We start from the raw sequence: 16444 nt of genomic DNA, 5'->3' as shown, positions 1-16444 counted from the left end.
AGTTGTAATGAGGTCACATTTTCTTAGAGGTTGTCATTACGTTCTCATTGTACATTATTAGATTGCCGCTGCTTTTTGTAATGGGTGTGTTCGGGTCCAATTCATCCTAAGGAATCACACTGCAGGAGGCCCTGCTATCCAGCTAAAACAGATTATTTCCCTATTACCACTGTTGCATGCACAGAGGTCAGTATTGTCCAATATTGCTTTCCTGTCCCGACAGCCTGAATCTGATATGCTGTTAGACTCAAGGAGAGAGTAATGACGTCATCTCTGCTGTCTGATTTGCCATCTCCCCTTGTACAAGTTTGACTAAATTTTTCTGAGAGATGCTTCCACACACTACTAAAATGATTCAACTTCCCACATTCCTTGCAATGCTGTCCTAGTGTGGGGCACTTCTCCATTACTTGCTCATGCTGTTCTCCACAGTAAATGCATCTCCCAATGGCTATGGAACCCTGGCCACCTACTTTCCTTCACTGTTGTCTCACTGCATGTACATCTGAGGGTGTTGTTTTTCCTAGAGTTTTCATTCTCTCTCTTGAAGCTTCGACTGCAGGACCCATGAGTAAACATCTGGCTAATGTAAGATTGCCTTCCTGGATCAGCCACTTCCACAAGTGGTGATCCCAAGTGCCACAATCTGTCCTGACCTGAATTAATGAGTGTTTCAAGCCCCCAAAATTGCACATAGCTGCCAACTTGCATAAGACAGTAACACAGGAGTCTATTCCCCCCATCTTTGGTCTGGTCTCAAGTGAAAAACTTGTCACTCCATTGTTGTGTTTTGTTTTGGGGAGCAATAGTTTCCCAGGGCTGTTGGAAAACTTAAGGCAATGGTGAGCTTCAGAGTGGTACAGACCTCTCTGCCTTGTTCCCCAATCAGATAAAACAAATTTTACTTTCCTGTTATTGTCTGTGCACAGCTCAAACTCCTCCTTCCACCAGTCCATTGCTGGGCTAGTTTTGTGTCTGCAAAATCTCAGGCTCCAAGGGGCTTCAGACCAAATTCCAAGGCTCATGCTGCCAGCTATTCACTTAAAAGAATTCACAGCTCAGATACTACCACCATGTATCCTTAGCAAAGAGTGAAGCTGAATGCAGGTTGAGTTGAATAGAACATTAATAAACAACACTCTGTCCATGTGGCTGAGTTGCTTCCAGCCCAACTCTTCACATTCCTGGTTTTCCTGGTGACTCCTCAGTAACAAGCTTTCCAGGGAACATGGACCCTCTGACTTCAGTTCCATTGATCATGATACAGATGTAACTAATATTAATGAGATGAAATTAATCAAAAGGAAATTTAGGGTAACAATCAGTAAATATTTCCTAAATATGATGTGATAAATAGAAAAATAATCTCTCAAAGAAGGAAGTGGACACCACTTTGTTTGAGTCATTTGAAAGTGGACTGAACAAATTTTTGGTGAATATATGGTAAAAGGAACCAATCTTCATTACCAGAGAAATTAGATATTGAACAGGTCTCGTCCGTCTGTAAAATCTATGAGGCTACGAAACTGAAAGACAAATTGATTTTTCTTTTTATGGTTGAAAATATTGCAATGCTGGAGGAAGGGAGAAACAAAATAGATTAATAAGTGTGGACTGTAACTCTCTAAATTCATTTCACTTTTGTTTTCTTCGGTAAATTCTTCACCAACTTCTTTGCTTCCTGATCTGAGCCAAAACTAGAAGCAACGTCATTAAATACAAAAATACAAGAGTCTGTTGTATTGATAATTTCAGCCAGATGAAACAAAGAGCTATATGAAATGTAAGAAATTGTCCAGCTCTTGCAAGATTTTCAAACTGATTTGTATCCAAACTTAGGTGCTTATCCAGATTTCTGAATCTTCTGACGTTTTTATATTGCCAGCAAGCTAATTCTGAACCATTGTGCCCATCTTGAATGGCAGAATTTAGAAGAACATAAATAACTGTACCTATGTCCTTGTAGATTGTTGATGAATATTCATCAGTATTTTGGAGGCTGAATACTCACCAAAATTTATCATTTTGAATCAGATATGCAAGTACCATTAATGCCCAGCATGGAAGAGTTAACTCAAGACAAAGCTCTAAATAAACCCGACTACCAATTAGTTCTACTTCTTAAACCAAGTAAATTGTAATTTGTGATAATGCAACATAATTATAGTAAAAAAAACCTTAAAGAGACTAAAATATATTTAAAAAATTGTTAATGTGATAGTAAGATTAGAATCTTACTGAGCTTCATGGAATTTTAATGATATCCATAATCCAAAGCCTCATTAGTCACATACAGCATCCTGATTATCCCATGCAACATTCATCTAAATTTTAAGGTTAAATATGTAATTTTATAGAAAAATGGTTTAAAAACTTGAATTATGTTAAAACCAAGTTAAATTAAATAGTCCAGGTCAATTAAAAGTTATGAGTGTTTATTGACTACCGCAAATAAAAACAAATGCAGTAACTTATACAGAGGAGCCACAAAATAGCATTGATGAAAATATCTAGATCTTACATAGCACTTTTAAATAATAGATCTCAAAGTGCTTTACAAAGGAGGTCCGTATCAGTAGGGAATTAGAATGTTCAACAATGCATGCTGCAACAAAGGAAAACAGGAAGAAGTGTGATTCAAACCCATTATTGAAAGTAAACCATGTATGTCAAAGGACGGACATATTACCATTTTATCGGTACAAGGGGGTACTTATTATAGGAAGATTGTTGACATGCATCAGACTGCAGAAGAGAAATAAAAATGGGAGAGCATAAACTATACTACAAAAAAGGAAAAATCGTTCTTCTCTTTACTAGAAGAAAAAGAAATGCAACCATGTCAACCAGAACTAGACAAGCTTCAGAAATTCTTTTCTAAACGTAAGAGGAACAAAGTGTCACCTGACTGGTAGAAAACTGGCTCCTGAAAGCAGCTTTACATTTATGCAAGTCCTTTCAAAGACCAGAAGCTGATATATTTAGACTTAAGTAGCAATCAGTGTCACAAATAATGAACATAAGATATAATGAAAAGAGCTGGTCTGCATATTGATTTTCTCAAGACTGCATGCATGGCTGTAGACTTACTATACACTGTTGGCATGAGAGGCAGTTATCACATGCAGTTGTGAAGACCCCTTTTTGTGATAATCATATTAAAATTAATGATCAATGATCCTCTGAAAATTCAGGAGCATTGTTTGAATTCCAACCTCAACCTGATCCTAACTTTCTGTCTTCAAAGGTTTTTAGGTACTAAAACAACAAAAAGTTACTATTCCCTATTAAGATGCCACAAAATAAAAGATGGGGATGGGTCATAAATTAATTTTTATCCACCTTTACTTAAATGCAGAGCCTGGCTGGGGTTTGGTCTTGTCCAGAATGAACAAGAACACACTTTAATTATGCTTTCTTCACAGACTTCTTTGATGACAGCCAAAAGATTTCAAGGTCTTATTATTGGTGTTCAAGCATGGTCCATTTGGCAGAATAAAAAAGAAATGCCCTTCCAGGTATTCTTGCACATGATATAGTCAATTGCTACATCCCAAGGGACATCTCTGTGGACAGAGCATGCTACGGGTAAAGACAGGCAATGGGTGGCCCTTGTAGAGTATTCAAAGATATAGACGACAGTGAATTAGAGAAATCATTATTTCTCTGCTGTAAGGGGTGCCAAGTAGCACCCCCCTATAGTGAAAGTTGCATATTTCATAATGCATTATAATTATAATTTTCCATTTTCACATGCTCATAACATTCCCAAACATTTGTAGTTAGGACTAAAGTTTTCTATGCCTTATCTGGGCTCAACAATCAATGTGGCGCTACCTAAGTGCCAAGTATCATTGTAAGCAGCTCTTTTGTAAATCAGCATGATACAATACTTGAAACTACACACAGCACCTAATGAACAATATCCCCTTTGCTTGACTTTTGATAAGGTGAAATGCTGCTGCACACATAAAGGGGAAAATAATCAGTTTTGAAATCTCAGGAGAAAGCAGGACTTCTTGCAAGAATTCTAGTCCTCCAGTTTCTCTCCAAGTTAGCAATACCAAGAAAATACCTGCCTGGCTGAATTTGGCTAAAACCAAAACGTGCAGAGGTATCAAGCAAAATTTTAAACTTACCAAAAATGTAAAAAAATATTCATGTTTGGTCCAATTCAGACAGAAGTATCAAAATACGTGACAAGCATTTTGTTTTAATTATTTACAACAAATATTTCAAAAGAATACCTTGTGAAATAGCTATACTGCACTGTAAAACACTGGAAAAATATAAATTTTATGTTATACTAATGTTCATCACCACTGTGTACACTGACTACACAGCGTTGTGTGATGAGTAGTCTGCAATCTAATGAATAGACTACAGGGACCAAAGGGATTTCTGCTATGTGTGATAATGGCAGAGCCAGAATACATCTCATTTTTCATACAGCTTCATGAAAAACCATGTCTACATTGCATATTTTTCTGGTACTAGATAGTAAACTGAGAAGGCTGTTTCTACTAAGACAAGTACAGCAGTGACTGTACTGATACAGCAGTAGCCATTCCAAATAGCATTGATTAACAATCCTTTTTATTGAAAACCACCACCAAAAGTGGAAAGATATTCCAGTAGTTTTAATATCTGAAAATACAAGAATAAAATACAGGGTTTGTAGCACAACAGTTATATTTCTACTAATATCTCCAGAACACTGAAATCCACTAAAATCCTATCTCCTGATATTGTTTGGCACAGAAGACGAAAATGCAATAATCTTCTTGGGACCCAAAGGAATTAAAGAAGAGACATCTGAAAAGAGGTTGTGTTGTCCTTTACACTAAAGACAATCAGGACTTGACCCAAAAAGTATGTCATAATTGTAGCTTGTTATGTCACGTCAGATTAATAATTACTAATGGAAACTCTATCCTGGACAGAATTTGAAACAAACAAACAAAACACACATACAGTGGATGTGTGGATATCCATAAAAAAAGTACACCACCAATTTTTGTTGTTTTATAACAGAGTTGGGGTTTGTTTGTTTTTTATGGTTTATGAAGCAAAGCCAAGTCATATAATTTATCCCAGGAATGTATCTTACTTTATTCTATGAACAATGATAAATCCAAAGAATATTATATTACTTTTAAAAAAACTACTACTAAAAACAGGATGAAAATTGATTAGGAACTATAAAAACTATATTAAAAATGAATGTTAAAAGAGAAAAAGAAAAGGAAATAAAAGACAAAAAGTGGAGTAGACAGAATAGAAATAGAGAAGGAGGAAGTGAGGAGGATTTTTATATAGTTTCTTTTGAGAGGTTCCTCTGCTTCCTTTTTGTTACAAATCTTTCCCTGACTGCCTCCTCTATCTGAGAAACCTAGCAATGTCACTAAAATAGGCATTTTAGTTTGGCAAATATAAAACTAGAGTTTAGTATCTATTGTATCAAAGTTTTTGAAGTTTCTCCAAGGTACAAAGATTGAAACCATTCACTCATTTAAAAAAAAGTAATTGTGAAAATGCATCATCAATCTTGTATGATATAGCAGTGTATTCGGCAACTGTTGCTTTCCCATTGACAAAAAAGCAGATTAAAATTGGGTAAAATATTCATTCAGAATGTTTTTCCATTAACAGTTCCCTGTTTGAATTTGGAAACAAGCATTTTAGCAATTTTTCACATTTGCAAAAGCTTTTGATTAATTTTTACATAAAATATTTTCCACTATCTTGATATCTATTTTAGAGGGACCAGAAGGAAAGCCTGTACATGTCAACACAAGGCTACAAGCCAAGAGCAAAACTGTTCTATTATGACTCTCGCCACGGATCGGCCTTGTAATACTTTGCACTTACAGTATGTATCACTTCACAAATACTTGGTAGGTTTTTGCTCACGCCTATAAAGCCTAAGGCAATACATCAGGGCACATGGCAAAGCTAATCTCTTTTCACAGGCATTTAAAAATGGGTGGAAATTGTTGGGGGGTGGGGGGGGGGAAGGAATTTGATAATTTAAGCAATGATTGCTACTCTGAGGAGGAAGGGGGTAAAATGGTTTACAGCCAAGGTCACCCTACCCCTCCCCCCCCCAACCCACACACTCTCTCCCGACCCAGAACTTCACAGATGAGATTCTGAACTTCGACAGCACTAGGACCCATAGAGTCCCGCCCTGCTGTTACGTGACATTGAGGAAAAACTGCATGGAGTATCCAGCCAGAGCTCAAACTGGTAGTAAGAGCTGCAGATGTGCTTTACACAGACTCCTTGGAATACTGATGTCAGGACATTTTCTGTGGTTTTGCCTGGACATTCTCTCCCCTGTGCTGATTGGCTCTTGGCTCCACTTCCTCACCTCAGTCTCTTCATTTCAGCCTCACGCCACACCTGCCTCTCCCACCCTTCTGCTTTCTACCCAGCCTGCCCTCCCACTCCCTTTCCATCAATGTCCCTTCACTTTCCATTTAGTTGGTTTAGTTAATCCTTCCTCCCTCGCCACCCAAAAAAATCATGGAACTAAAATGTTTGCAGCCATCATGTTGTTCATTTTTGCTTGTATATTATATCCTTTTCTCCTATCTTGTGCCTGTCTTGTCTATCTAAACTGAAAGCTCTTTGAGGCAAGGACTGAATACTACTGTGTTTGTAGAGCACCTAGTGCAATGGGACATCTATCTTGGCTGTTCTGTGGGCACTGCCGTAATAAACATTATTAATTTGAGTTAAGCAGCCTGACCACTGGTGGTAGGTTATCACAAACAGTACGGCTGCTATTAGAATGCATTTTTAAGTTGTCACAAGGGTGCCTAAAATGTATGGATTGGGGCCCTATAAATCTAACAACAGATGTAAGTAATAGGTGTTTAGGCTAAAATTTTCCAGGTGGGGTGCCTGTATTTGGGTATTGAATTCCATATTTAAGCATCAGTTAAAGTGGTCTGAATTTCAGAGGTGCTGAGCACTCCCATCTCCCATTAACTTGAATAAAAGGTTTGGGTGCTCAGCATGTCGGCAAGTCAGGAAGTCTTTGCAATTCTATTCTTATTACTACTGCATTAAAATAAGCTTCCCTTATTATATTAGAAAATGTTATTTTATTATAGCAGAAACGTGTGATCATTTCTGAGGTTTAGATATGAAAGAAACAAAGGTTGACTCCAATTTTTTTTTTAGATCTAGCAAGATTCAAACCTTCCAGTAAAGACTCTAGTCACAGCCAGTTCCTTGACCCTCACTAAAAACGAGATTCAGTCTCCCATACGCAATTCCTACAATCATTAAAACAAGGCTTGAAATATCAGAAGTTACTAGTAACTCATTATTAGACAATTGAATGTTTCAACTCCCTCTCAGAGAGTTATTTTATCCTAAGATTTCCCCCAAAAAATAACATTTTTGCCAGCACTTTCTATGGCTAATTCAAGTTATGCTCATTTTATAACAATAGTACCCACTTTAAATATATTTTAGTCTTTTGCAGTTTATATCCTGGTATAAATAGAGGAAAAAAAAGTCTACAACAGCCAGTTTTAGGAGTTAATGAAATGGTTAGGCAGCTGGAATGAAAGGCTATTTCTATCTTCAGATACCACATGAAATGTATCCCCAAAAAATCCATGAGGGTGGTCTAAACAGCTAAGGGGATTATTAACAGGTTTGTGGTTCAAACTCAGCACTGATTAGCAGTGACTCAATGTTGTCCTCATCTGGTGGTTTTTCAGTAGCCTATGCAACAGCTTATTTCAAATCCTAGAAGAAAATGTCCACATCAAAAAGACTAGTACTACATTTGGTACTAATTATCAACCTTGCGTTTTCAGCAGAGCCTCAGGAACGAAAGAGGTCTCTTCAAGCTAAGGCATATTCATGAGGCAGTTAGTGGAAAACTCACATTCACGGGTAGTGAAGCATTTTCACCAGCACTAAATTAACACAATTTTTTAAACAAAAAGAACTCATTCTGCAAGCAAGAAGCACTATCCTAAACATGGAAGTAACGATAGAGAAACTTTCGTTAGTCAAAAGTCTCTTAGCCGAAGGTTGGATGTTTTCTGATGTTCTGACTTGAGTGCAATAAAGACTTGATTCAAAGCCTACTGAAGTCAACTTCAACAGGCTTTGAGAGAGACCCAAAGTTTCTTCTGTAGAAAGCTTTAAATAGTCAAGTGTTTACAATGCAGTTCTTCTCTGAAAATTGACAATGCAAAAAAGACAACTTCTTCCTCAACAGACCTGAAAAGGAAGATTTGTTTTGAAGAGTCCTTTAGACTGAGCAACTGGGCAGCAATCATGGAATGAGACTAACTCCAATGTCCTTTTGAATGCATTATTGCTTGTCCCAGTTGCTGTCTTGCCGTGTGCCTTGTGTTGCCATTTTTATTACATTCCTTTATGTATTATATATTAGATTAGGACAGGGTTTTACATTTTCTATTATAAAAATGTCTTTACAATGTACCACATTTCCTGTATGCTTTACAAATACACACACACACACACAAGAAATGGGATATATTTTAAAGATGTTTTTATAATTGAAAATGTAAGACCCTTGTTTTAATCTAATTTTGAGAGTGGAGGGGTTAAGGGTTTTGTTTGTTTGTTTGTTTTGCTTTAAGATTGTTCTCTTTCCTGAAATAGGAAGTCATTCTTAAGAGGCCTGATCTGACACTGATTGAAATCAGCAGAAATCCAGTCAATTCTAGTGGGCTTGGGATCAAGCCTTAGATTCCACTCTTAGACCTGGTCTACACTGCTGGCATCGTTGATGGGAGATAACACAAGCTACGTACTGAAACTTGCATATCTCCCATCGAATTACTAATGTCCTCTTACCCTGGCATCTCCATTGCACTGCATCGACAGGAAATGCCCTCCGGTCGATGCAGTGTTACTCTTTTTGGGGGGATGGATTTACTGCGTTGGCCAGACAGCACTTCTGGGTTTGATTGTGCAGGTCTCCGCTGCCCGCTCAATCGACCCCCGCTGCATCGATCTGTGGAGCCCAATGCCACGCCCACAGTGTAGATATACCCTCAAAGAGATATTAGAAAATTCCTTGTTGATTTGGCTATTCAAAGGACTACTGCGCTGTGTCTAAATGAGAGAGTGGTCACAGGGCAGGTCATACTGGTAGCAGCTAATGCCAGCTATATTCCCCCTCAGGGAAGAACCCTTAGCAGTCTGTGTAGATAGGACAGACAAGGAGGACTTGATCCTACTCCCATTCAGGTTAATGGGAGTTTTACCACCGACTTGAATGGAAGTAGATTGGGCCTTAGTCAGTATGACCCTTCTTCCGACAAAGCCCAGCACTTTTGTTTTTCTTTTCATATGACTTATGTAATAAACGCAAATATATTTTACAAAAAAGCCAATATCACTTTATTTGTAGTGTTGTCATAGCCATGCTGATCCCAGGATATGAGACACACAAGGTAGGTGAGGAGATATCTTTCTCTCATATCACTTTTAAACAATAAATTGGATGGGTGGGGAAGAAATCTATTAATAATGCCTTTTCCATTTTAGAGGCTTTGAGGGATTGTTCAATGTGTGTTGTTTTTGCTCTGTTGTAGCCTTTTTCTGAATAGCATTGCATTTTCCCAATTTGTACAAAGCTTTTCATTTTGGTTCAGTATTTTCCATCTTTGGCTTCTGTGTGTGCCTGCATCACTGAGTGCCATGAGGTTAAATTAATTAGTGCTTATGAAATATTTTGGTATCTTTAAAAAGGAAGCAGATCGAGAAGTGAAAAGCATTATTATTGTTTATTTTTGTGTGTCAGCCGGGCTCAGAAATCTCTGCCCATATGGTTGTAGCTAATGGCAAGTTTTTAAAAACAAGAATGAATTATATATATGTTGGTTTAACATTGGTGAACCCAAATCTACCCTGCTCACAACACAATCATTTGTATATTTTCTCCAAAACACCTTTACAGTATATTGGAAAAGGCAAACGGATAGCATGCACAAGTGTACGTATATGTATTTCTGCTAAATTCCTCCAGGCAAGAGGAAAAGAGATGCACACATGGACAGCAACCTAGAATGCTAGGAAGGGAAAAATCTGCTTGAACAGCCGTTAGTTTTATCTACTTCTTAAACACAGGCGACCTGCAATATCAACAATTGTAATTTAAATCCAATCCTTGGAAGTTTAAAAGAATTCTGATCTTAAATAGTATTGGGAGAAAGTGATGATTAGTGGTTCTGCTTCCAGATGTGTCACTGACTGAACCAAATCCTGTTTGACTTAGGTCTGACTAAAACAGGATTACTTGAGTAAAATGACTGGGTTTGGACCCTGCTGTTTTACCTTAGGCAAGTCAGTTAAGGTGCGATCCACAGAGGTACTTAGGTGCTGAAGTTCCATTTTCAGGCACCACTGCACTGAACAAAACTCCCACTGGACTGCCATCTAACCTTGAATGCACCTAAATTGCCTCAGCGGCTAAGTTTTTGCCTCCTATCATGCATGCTGCAGCCTGACTCTAGGCATCTGTGCCTATCTTCCACCTAAGCCACAGCGTGATTCACAAACAAGGAAGGTAGGCAGGCACTCAGCCACTTAAGTTGCATTCAGGGGGAGAACCCATTTCTTAAGGTTATTTTGCACTTACAACCTGATTTTGCTGAGAACTTATAACTTCATATGAAATCAGTGGGGTTCCAGTGTTCTCCATGCCTACTTTTATATATCTGTAAAGTGGATTTAACAACCTACCTCCCAGAAATGTTGTGAGGGTTATTTAGTTACTTATTAAAGTATTTTGAGTTCCTTGGAAGAAAAATTCTATGCAAATGGAAATTATCACTTTCTATTTAATTTTTGTATTAAAGCAGAACCCAGAGGCCCAGGATCCAATTCCCATTTTGCTAGATGCCTTGCAAACACAAAGGAAGACATGGCCCCTGACCTGAAGACCAAATGTGTATGCCAGCATTTGGCTAAGTTCTGTATTTAAAATATATACACAACTACCATTGAAGTCAATGAGTGCCGCATCAGCACATCTCAGGGCATAAGTCAGACCTTTTGAAGTCATCAGAAAACTAATAGCAAGTGGGGCTATTAAAAAACCCTGCTTGTCAATAAATGTTTGCAATATTCAAGTTCCCTTCTTATCTAGTCCTGATAATTATTTGCTGAAACAGATTTTAAAAGCCATTAAGGATCCATAGATATTCTTTGTGAGGTTCTCGCCCACAGATTTATCCTTCTCAATTTCACAGCAAGATGGTCCCTGTAGGACTGAAGTGATTTCACTCTTGCACACAGCTTCTGTGAACAGGATTTTAGAAATATTTCAAGTTAGGAAGCAATAAAAGGAGACATTTGACCTTGAGAAAGCATTGTACTCCAGTTTTGTTAGAGCACTCAGAAAGACTGCCTAGTTTCCTTACTGCTAATTTCTCAAAGTAGTACATATTTCTAAATTTAGGCTTATGGAGTTATTGAACCTTCCCTGAAAAAGGTATTTGAAGTTCTGCCAACACCCAGAGCCTCTCATTCACCCTTTTGACTGTTAAAAGACTGATTTCCTGATTTAAATTGACCTTGTTCTATTTCACTGCAAATAGCTGTGGTTTTTCAGTCCAGAAAGAAAACAATTAAAAAATAAAATAAAAAGCAAAGTCAACAGGCCCTTTGCAAAGCAAGCAGAGGAAAGGGGAAAATAGCAAATGAGTTTCAAATACCATGCTCAATCTTACATTCCTTAGTGAAATAATAATCCCATTTAAAATACAAAAACAAAAAAATCTCTCTTCTAGAGGAATTTTGCCTGACTGGTTAGACAAATGGGTTTATCTTCAAAAGTTCCTCTTTAGCAGGATTTGAAATAAAACCCAAACTCCATTGTTTAAAGTGTTCCTAAACATTAATTATATCAGCTGTTACGATCTCATGTACAAAAAAATGTAAAGTAATAACTAAAGCTAAACACACGTTACCAAATCTAATGGCCTTAAACATTGAAGGATGGCAATAGTCTCTCTATAGTTAAAGTTGGAACCAAGTTTCAGTTACCAGACTGATTCTCACCAATTCCCTGAAGTATGAAAAACATACTGACCTTAACATTGATAGGTTAGCTCTGTGTCCAAAGTCTCAGCAGTTTGAAGTCCATCAGACAAGCAGTTCCAGACGCTATACAAATGTACATGTTCACCAGGTCTTCAAAAAGGGTGACTTTTTTGGTAACCAATAAATGAATGTAGATCTAACAATTTACTGCACTCACAGAAGTGAGAACTAAAGCTCAGAATTATGTTGCATTTGATTACAGTCATATCCATAATAAGAATTGACATTTAAATTAATGTCACTCTGGGTCTTCAACATCAAATGACAGCTAGATATATAAGCTACTGCAGATCATTGCACTCATGTGAGTCTCACTGACTTCAACATAGCAGATACAGTTGCAGGAGCAAGGACTGAGAATGCATTTTGTATCAGCATTGCAAAATGTTTAAATTAATGTTTACAGTGTGTTAGTTCTGCCTTTTTTTTTTTTTTTTTAACTGAACTTTTAATCTGATATAAACTTACAGTTCAGATCAAATCTTGCTTTCTTAGACCTCAGTGGAACATTTTTTGTGGCGCTGATAATAATACCTACCTCTTAAATAGCAAAGCATGTTTTTAATCTGATAAGGCAAGCAGGATTTGGCCCATTGTCCTATTGTAAATCAGTATTATGGGAGCAGACCTACTGGAAAGATCTAACGTATTTGTTGAGTTTACATCTATTTTTAGCAGTTTTGTCATCACTAGCTTTGTTCTTATGATGAGAGTTCTGAGAAACGGACTTTGTCCCATGAACAAAACAGATGCTAACACTTAGGTTGAGCATTTTCTACTTTTGAATCCTCAGCAACTATGCAAGTTTAACATTCTCTTAACTTAGTTTTAGTCCAGTATCTATAGAATACCATGGTATTTCAGAGTTGCTCCTTGGAGACTGTGAGGTTGACATGAACTCTCAAGAGTAATCATATCTGTGGTTTTAAGCAGCTCTGTGCTCTTGCAAAACACCATAAGGGCCCTGATAGAAGTGGCACAATTTAGGATACTCTCAGAGTTGCTCTGCCTTGTAAAGGAGGCCCCAACTGGTCCTAGCAGCACCTAAATAAAAGAGGTGCAAGATACCTGCATTGCTGTCTAAATCTGACCTAGTGCAAGCGAAAGTGCGCAAACTTTTGCCAGGTAGCCTTGCCAATACACGTCAAACTTGACTTGTAACAATTCCAGTTCTGGGGTTCCCATCTCTCAGCTAACATACCTTCATTCTGGGCGGTGACTCCCTGCTATCCTAATTATGGGCCTCATTATAGAGGCTGCTGCTCATTCTGAATTGTTTCAAACTGAGGTCCTGGAAGTGAACATCAAACTCATGTTCACCTTTGATCCATATTTCGATGGACATACACATTTATTCATTCTATAATTCAGGGAAAAATATTTGGTTACTATAGCAACTTCTTATACTACTGCACAGATACCTAAAGTTCATTTATCTGCATGACAAATGAAGTTCATTAACTGGTTAGATCAAATAGTTAAACCAGATATGTTGAGATAGCAATACTGTTTTAAAATGACAACTCGTTCCTGTTTCAGACATTTTTGGATCACACAGCATTTATATCACACTTTCAGATTAGAATGCAGAGTCTCATTCATGCGGAGTCGTTTGGTTCACTCACAATCAAATTTAGCATTTGGGAATGAAAACACTACCAATACATAGACAACATATGCCTTCACATCCAGTGTAGTACTGATTATTGGGATAGTGATTCCTTTTAATTATTTAGAGTCCTTTGAAAAACCACTAGCAGTGCATAGGGTATATTATACAGAGATCGTAGCTCTAGACTGTTTTTGACCTGGGTTTACAGTTAATTAGAAAAGAATAATCAGCCAATAGTATTGCTGTTAAGAATCTCCATAATTTTGCCTGTGTGGTTTGTTGCCATAGTTATCCTTCTATTTCCAGTTCAGTCAATCAACTCAAGATCAAAATCCCAGGCCTCTCCAAAAGAGTGAGTGGAAAGTGCATCTCGTCTTCATTACCAGAACACAAGTATATTTAAACAGAATCAGTTTCCAGTCAAAAGATCATTTAATTAAAGATTAAAGTCATTTAGTCAGCTATGGTGCCCCGTAACTAATTTTACATCAAAACTCATATTACAGTCATCACAAGATTTAGCTTCAGAATGAAGGTCTACAGCACAAGCTCAGTAGAGTCACTAAAAATCTTTTTAAAACTACAAAACATGAAACTATGGGTTCATATGCTTAATTTCTGATTCTGTATTCAGTGCTCTTCATTGCTCATGTTTGAGACACATTTTGGAGAAAGTATTTTTAATCCCCTTGCAGACGGTGTATACAACCAGTGGCTACACTGACATCTGTTTTTCTTTGATCATGTTTAAAATGTCATTTGTTTCAAATGATTTGGTCATAAAAGTTAAATCAGTCTGATTTTTCCTAAATCTGAGTTATAGTATGTAAATCCCACCAGTGTCTGAAAGGCTTAAAACATCCACTAATGTCTTTCCTCATTGTCATGCAATATTTTTTAATCATACATTTTGCTTCAGACTGATATCCAGCACTTTCATTTTTATTATTCTTTTTTTTTATTTCATCTTCTCTGCTCTGCACAGGTATTACCTACAAGGGGGAAGAAGAAAGTGCATTACTGCTAATATCAGTCTTCTACCTTTCCCATGTTATTATTCACCATAAGCTATTTCCTATAATGCTTTTCTTTAATGGATGGGGGAGCAGAAGGCTGCTATTGAAAAAAAAATTGTCAGTACATCAAATTTTTCCTAACTTTTGGTCTTCTCATTATGGACTCTTTACAGAAGTGAGGTAAAAGCCTTTGTGCTTTATAAAAAATGGTCTCAAAGCAGTCTGTACTCCCTAAAAGGTATTACTGTAGGTAGGGTTGTGATTAGGAGGGTCTGAAATGCCCCCTATCCCAAATAACCCCCCTCTCCCTTTGCTTTCTTTCTCAACCTGAGATAATGCAGTTCTGACAGAAAACACAGCAAAACCTGTTTCAGCATCTGCCTTCTCTCACCTTCTGTTCTTTCTTCTCCTGTGCTGAAAGATGGGTTTGAAAGACAAAGACCCCCCCAAATGGGGCCAGTCAATTTTTAAAATACATCCTCCTGCAGGAAAGTGCATGAGTACCCTTGCTGTGATATCAGAGAGTCTGGGTTAGCTCTGAAAGCAAGAGGAATGATGGTCTATTTCCCTGGATTGGAGAAACATAATGCCATCTCAAGAGCATTATAGGAAAATCAGACATTGAAGCCTATACTTGATGGGGAATGTCAGGCAACCTTATCAGACCCTGTTTCAATTGCTTATAACTTTGCCAAAATTTAATAGTTTGGACTAAAGCTTCCCATGCCATGTGCCTGGTTCAAGCTGCTTCTCCCCCTATCCATGCGCGCGCACAGAGAAAACTTCAGCAAAATAATGGCTCAGATGGTTCTGAGAATGAGAGTAGAGGAAAAAGTCTCGTTTTACCATGTCAAAGAACTGTGCTCAAGAACTCTAAAGAGAAATATATAGGCACTTCCGCATTCTTACAAAGCATGACGGGGGTCATTACATCAGTGGCACAACTTGGGGGAAACCTCAGTGCTGCACTAGCCCCCTGTTCCCCCCCAAACCTGGCACCTTCTCCTCTATCCCCCTCCAGGTCCTGTCTTGCCTTGCTTTCCCGCCCAACCCTGTTTCCCTTCACCCCGCCCTCCAAGCTCCTATGTCCCTTTGCCCAGCCAGTCTCTCTCCCACCACCCAGCTCCCAGTCTTTCCCTTTTCTCTCTCCAGCCAGCTCTCAGTCCCAGTCACCCCTTCACCTCCAGGCATCTTGTCCCAATACACTCCCTCTGCCACCCCCTCAGGTCCAGTTCTTGTTCCCCCTGCATTCGAGTCAGGAGTCTTCCTTCTCCCCACTGACTAAATGCCAGCAGCAGCACTGAGACCATAAGAGTCTCCCTGTTCTCAGTTCCTGCACCTGGTGCCTCAGCAGCCCCCCCTGGAGCTGGGAGCAGCCAATTGCAGAGCAGCTTATTCTGCCTTTGCAGCTCCAGGCTGGAGCCTGCTCAGGGCAGAGGGATTCTTCAGAGAATTGATCGGCCAGACTCTAACAAGTCTCTACTGAGCACGTGTGAACTGCGATTTTTCAGAGGCTTATAACTTGGCCATATATAGGCCTTTTTTTTTTTCCCCTTTCCTTTTTTTTTTTTTAAACTCACGAGAAGAGAAAAAGGCAAATTGGTGACACAAAAGAGACCTTCCTACCAAATTGCAAACCCCTGCTCCAAAGAATGAGAGCACTAGAGCTTTTCAACAAAACGGATGTAAGATTTTATTTTATTTTATT

Source organism: Emydura macquarii, unplaced genomic scaffold (assembly GCF_026122565.2).
Source record: "Emydura macquarii macquarii isolate MOO-44397 ecotype Brisbane River unplaced genomic scaffold, CSIRO-AGI_Emac_v2 contig_968, whole genome shotgun sequence".
Classification (NCBI taxonomy): Eukaryota; Metazoa; Chordata; order Testudines; family Chelidae; genus Emydura; species Emydura macquarii.
This window is presented reverse-complemented; position numbering follows the sequence as displayed.